We start from the raw sequence: 6,000 nt of genomic DNA on the forward strand, positions 1-6,000 counted from the left end.
AGCCCTTCTGGCCGAAGCCCATCTTCAGGGGTTGACATCATATGACCTTGAGATGCCAGTCAAAGTGGCCCCATCCATGATATTCCACCTCCCTCCCACCTCAAGGTCTCCAGAAAAGTTGCTTCTCCTAGCTGGAATATGCCCCTCTGCCCCCTCCCCACTCCCCTTAGCATCTCCGACTTCCTCCAAGGCTTAACTGCCGGAGCCTTGGCAAGCCCCAATCCCTGGCACCACTTTGTCTCCATAATGAGTCTCTCGTTCCAATAGCGGCCGCTGCCTATCACATAGCTTGTTTTTGTTTCTCCTCCTCAACAGAATACGTTGGAGGAGATACCTGATGGTCACTCCGTGTTGTGATGAGTGATCAGGACAGTTGGGAAGATGGTGGGAGCCTCCAGGTCTGGGTATGCACCCCGCCCTGTAGCAGAAATAATAACTTAAGAAGAAAACATTCAACCAGATGCTTGAAGGACAGATCCTTATCTCCCAACCAAGCATCCTGGGTTGACCCAAGAAGTTAGGGTTGTAATTTCCTTATGGAAATTCCCATGGAACATTCTGGGAAGCCTTGCAGACTGTAAGGTTTTATGGGACAGTGAAGTCCAGGAAGAGAATATTCATTAAGAGGAGAGGGAAAGTAAACTGACCTTATGTTTGTGATGTTAAATTCTACCTAGGGGTGTTCTTTGAGCTAAGGACACCGTCAATCAAAGATGCCAACGATGAGCTGGTTGTTTTATGAGAATAACCCGAACCCCATCAAACGCTAACGATGTTAGTGTTTCCTGATACAGCATCCTCTAATGTGATCACGGAGAAGGTTCCGTTTGGTCGTTGGCTACCAGCTTCTGAGTTTAAAGGCTCAGGTAAAAACTCATGGGTGATTTCATTTTACTTTAGCTATAAATTGGAGATGCCAGTATTTTGCTTCTTCCAACGTAAGCTCATTAAGGCAGGGGCTGCTTCTTTTTGTCTTTATAGCTTTAACCTTGAATAGTAAGTATATAGTAGGCACTTCATAAATGCTTGAGGTGAGGTCATCCCACTTGTCAGTCAATCGATAAGTCCTTTTTTTAATTTATTAAGTCCTTACTCTGGACTGAGGTTGAGGATGCAGAGAAAGGCCAAATCAGTTCCTGTCCTTGAGGAGCTCACCGCCTAATGGGGAAGACAACGCACCAAGGAATTGGGGCAAATTGGAGGGAATGTGAAGGGTTGGACTCTGAGACAGGACCCTTGACCAGAGGGCAGCCCCTCTGGCCTCTGCTGCTCCCTCCTGGGCCCTGGACTGGCAGCATCTTGGGCTCTCCCCGCCCTGGGCTGGCCGGATAGGGAGGACGGACCTTGTCTAGCTGGGTTACACAGATGCTTTCTGGAGCATCTCGAGGTCAATGGGCTTTCTAGGGTGTATCTTGTTGTGAAGATGGGAATATGAGGAACCTCCTAGACTCCGGCATGCTGATGGGAGACAGATGTGAAACAACTGGACGGAAATAACAAAGCAGGGTGGGGCAGGGGCGAGAATGTGGGACTCAGAATGAAGAAGGTCCGGGTTCGAATGCTGCCTTAGACACTTAACAACTGTGGGGTTCAGGGTAAGTCATTTTTCTCTCTCTCTTGGCCTCAGTTTCCTCATCTGTAAAAAGGGGATGATACTAACTACAAGGGTGATGTGGAGAACCAAATAATATAATGTCTGTAAAGTGTTTTACAACTTCTGGAATTTTTAACCTGGGATCCATACATTAAAATTATATTTGATAACTTCAGGTATCATTTATTGTAAAATTATATATATATTTACAATAATTATATTGCAATTTAATTGAGTTCCTTTGTGATCTTACCTGTTTTATGCATTTAAAATATTATTCTGAAAGGTCCCAAGGCTTCCCCAGACTGCCCAAGGGGCCAGAAGCTGAGTTATTGGGGTTGTTAAGACTCATCACAATGAGTATTTGTGGCCTGGGAGGCCGGGCAGCTGGGGCGTTTGGGGGGGCCCGGCCCAACCTGGCGGCAGGTTCGGGCTCCCAGCCTCTCATCTGCATAGCTCGGTCTCCGGCCCCCTTGAAGGACACTTTTAGTAAACAGTCCCTGAGATTTCCAAGGCCTCTGGAATGTCTAGGGTGGGACAGGGCTTGGGGGGCAGCTGTGGATGATGAAAGAGGCCCCCAAGTGCAGATAAGAGAGGATGAGCTGGCAGGCCCAGGACAGAGAAGAGCAGATAGGAGACCAGATAGAGGCGGTGAGGTCACTCCAGAAGAATGCGCCTCATGAGTCTAGAGGGCTGAGCCCCAAAGAGGCCCAGGCAGGGAGGGTGGGTGGGGGAGGACACCAGGCCTGAGCAGACCCCCAGCCAACCCCTGGGGAGTCCGAGGCATGGCCCAGAGACACGGGCAAGGAGGGGGATCCAGGGAAGGGGGGCTGTTCCTGAGCAGAGCTGGGTCTGGGGGTTGCCCCCCTCCCCCCATGGGGTTTATCCCTTCAGTGCAACAAAGGGGGAGCAGTCCTTGAGAAGGAAGAGAATGCCGTAGAGGCCGTGGATGGGGGTGGTCACTGACTTCCACCCTCTCTTCTTGTAGATGAGGAAGCTGAGCCACAAAGGTGACTCACCAGAGGTCCTCTAAATTTGAACTCAGGACCTGGGCCTAGCAGTTCAGCTCTCCTTGCACTGGAGTGTGCAGCCTTTCAGTTGTCAACAAAGCAACAGAGTCATTTCAAGAAGAAGAGGCTGAGGCAAACGGGGTGAAGTGACTTGCCCAGGATCATACAAATTTGAACTTGGGACTCCAGGCCCGGTCCTTATCCGCTGTGGCATCCCCTAGCTGCTATCACACCAAGAAGTGGGGAAGGGGCTTCCACCAGCCGGAAAGTTCAGACATTAAAGAAAAAGAAACTCCACAAGTTGTAGAGCTGTCTAGAGCAAAGGGGAAGGAAAGCCAGCACTGCCCCTTCCTTGGGCAGCGCCTGGGGGGGCAGGAAATGAAGGACCCAGGCCCGGCCCAGGTCACACCCACTCCTGACCCTGGCCTGCCTTCCTTCTGACGCTCCCTAATCATGCCTTCTAGCTGCCTGGCTATCTCACCACCTGCTAATGGAGAGAGAAGGGACGTCGACCCCTTGCCCAGCCTCGCCAAACCATCCCTAGGAATCAGAGCTCACACCTGGGGGTTGACCAGAGAGTGCTATTTCCCTCTATTTAAGAGATATGAAAACAGACCGAGTCATAGAGCAGATAAATGTCTGAGGCAAGATTCGAACGCGGCTCTCTGGACTCTGAATGTGGCTCTCACTGATCTCTCTCTGAGTAGAGACGTGTCCTCACCCCTTCACAAACTGCAGCTGATTGGTGTGGCGCATTGTGGGAAAGGTAGAGGACTTGTGCTGGAACCTAGCTCTGTCTCTATCTGTAAGACCTTGGGCAAGTCACTTGATCTTTAATTAATCTATCATTCTATACATCTCTTTTCTTTTCCAGACCCCTTGAAAGAGCCACTTGCACTCACTGTTTCACCTCTTCCCCAGCTTTTGCAATCTGCCTTCTGATCCAGACACTTGACTAGGAGTTCTTTCCAAAGGTTCACTCGACTTTTGAAACTGGGGCCACCCCCTGCCCCTGGCTCCCATCTCCTCTCTCTGTCTCTCTGTGTCTCTCTCTCTGTCTCTCATGTCTCTGTCTCTTTCTGTTTCTATCTCTCTATCTCTGTCTCTGTCTCTCTGTGTCTCTCTCAAGTGTCTCTCTCTGTCTCTGTCTCTCTCTCTCCCCTCAGGTTCCTACAGGTGGCTGTCCCCCACTCTCCCTTCTTGTCTCTCTACGTTTCTCCCATGGTGACCCCCTCCACATTCAAGACTCCAATGCTCCTCTCTCTGGCCCTGCTCTTTCTCCTGAATGCCCAGTGCCAGCTGTGTGCCCGTAGGTTCTGTTGACATCTCACCCTCCACATGCCCAGAGCAGACCCATCGTCTCCTTTCCCCCTACCTGAATTGGCCCCTCCTTGAGTCCTCCCTACTGGCACAGGGGTGCCAGGTGTGTAGACACAGAGTCCCTCTGACTCCTCCTCTCCTGACTCTCAGGTATCTGCCTAATCTTGCTGCCATTGTTTCTGTGTCATACATCGACCTTTCTCTTTATTCACACATCCCAACTCAGGTCCAAAGTCCCGTCTTCCTCCTAACTGGTTTTTCTCCTCTCCAGTCCGGATTCCACGTGGCTGTCCAAAATCATTTTCTCATGGCACCGCTCTCACCATGTCACATCTCTACTCAAAAACTTTCTGTGGCTTCCTAGGATAAAATACAAATCTAGCATAAAAAGCCACCATCTCCAACTGAATTTCTAGTTTTGTTCCATTTGCTTTTCCTTCTTATGTCCTCTGCTTCCTACCCAAATTGAAATTATAATCCATTCCTCAAACTTGAGCATGGTGGCTGTGTGAGAGGACAGATATCATGGAGGTAGAATCCATGGAACTTGGCGACTGGCTATGGGGGTGGACTTGAGAGAGGGAGGAGTCAAAGGTAACCTCAAGTCATAGATCCAGGGGACTGGAAAGGAAATGGGGCCCTCCATGGTCATGGGCAAGTTTGGAAGAAGGAGGCTTAATGAATTCCATTTGGGACCTTTTGAGTTTGAGTGACTGAGAGGATGCCCAGGTCATCTTGCCAATGGAGAGGTAAAATGAAGGCTGGACACAAAGATGTATCATTCATCACCCGTATCAAGGAGTAAGGGGTGAGCTGCTTGTTCACAGAGGCTGAGGAGTGTGGGCAGTGAGTTCACTGACAGTTCTGGTGTTTCAAAGATGTTCAGAAGTAAAGGAGAATGAATATGTATGTGGGTCATGAGAAGGTGCTATGGTGGAAAGCCAATGGCTATAGAAAGATTTTTTAAAGCTATATTTGGGGAAAAACGAAAACCAATTAGCATCGATTATATCACTATCATGTTCCAGGTGCATGGTACCATAGGGCATGGAGTGCCAGGTCCAAAGTCAGGAAGACCTGAGTTCAAATGTGCCCTCATACACTTGCTGGGTGTGTGACCCTGGGCAAGTCACCTAATCCTGTTTGCCTCAGTTTCCCTATGTGTATCTGTAAAATGAGCCAGAGAAGCCGGAAATGACAAACTTCTCCAGTATTTTTGCCAAGAAAACTCCAGCTAGGGTCACAAAAAGTTGGACATGACTAAAACAACTAAATATTCCAGGCTCTGAGTTAGGTGCTAAGTATACAAAGAAAAGACAAAACAATCTCTGCTTATATTCTCAGGAGAGATATGCATGCACACATACATACACATATATATTTGTGCATATTCATATATGTAGACACGTATAGAATATAATATATCAAAGATATTATTTATATAGAATTTAAATAATAATGATGATGATGATGATGATGATAATCTAGTACTCATTCTATATTACTTTCTGAATTTTAGGGAAAGATCGGGTCCCCAAAGGAGTGATTCTCCTCAAGGGGAGAATCTTCATATTTTAGGGTAACACTCCTAGAAGTAAGAGTAGGAGCTGTACTCCTGTTTCTCTGGTTCAAGAGCCCCTACCAGGGTGCTTCCCATTAACAATTAGCCAGTAGACACAATGAACTCCAGTAAAGACACTTATTTAAGTTTGTGTATTGTTTTAACACAATGAGAATAAGAGTTACATGACATTTTCCCCATTAATTTGGGGCATAGTCTCCTAAAAATAGATAGAGCATCCATGAGGAGAGTGGAGGTATTGCATGGCTGCAGATTGGGTTTGTGGGGTGAGCATAAGTGAAGTGTTGAGGATGATGATGAGGCTACAAACTTTTGTGACTGGGAGGATGGTGATATTCTAAACATTAATAGGAAAGGGGTAGCTAGGTGGAGCAGTGGATAGGGCACCGGCCCTGGCAACAGGAGGACCTGAGTTCAAATCCAACCCCAGACACATAATTACTTAGCTGTGTGACCTTGGGCAAGTCAGTTAATCCCATTGTCTTGCAAAAACA

The sequence above is a fragment of the Macrotis lagotis genome, chromosome 3, assembly GCF_037893015.1.
Source record: "Macrotis lagotis isolate mMagLag1 chromosome 3, bilby.v1.9.chrom.fasta, whole genome shotgun sequence".
Classification (NCBI taxonomy): domain Eukaryota; kingdom Metazoa; phylum Chordata; class Mammalia; order Peramelemorphia; family Peramelidae; genus Macrotis; species Macrotis lagotis.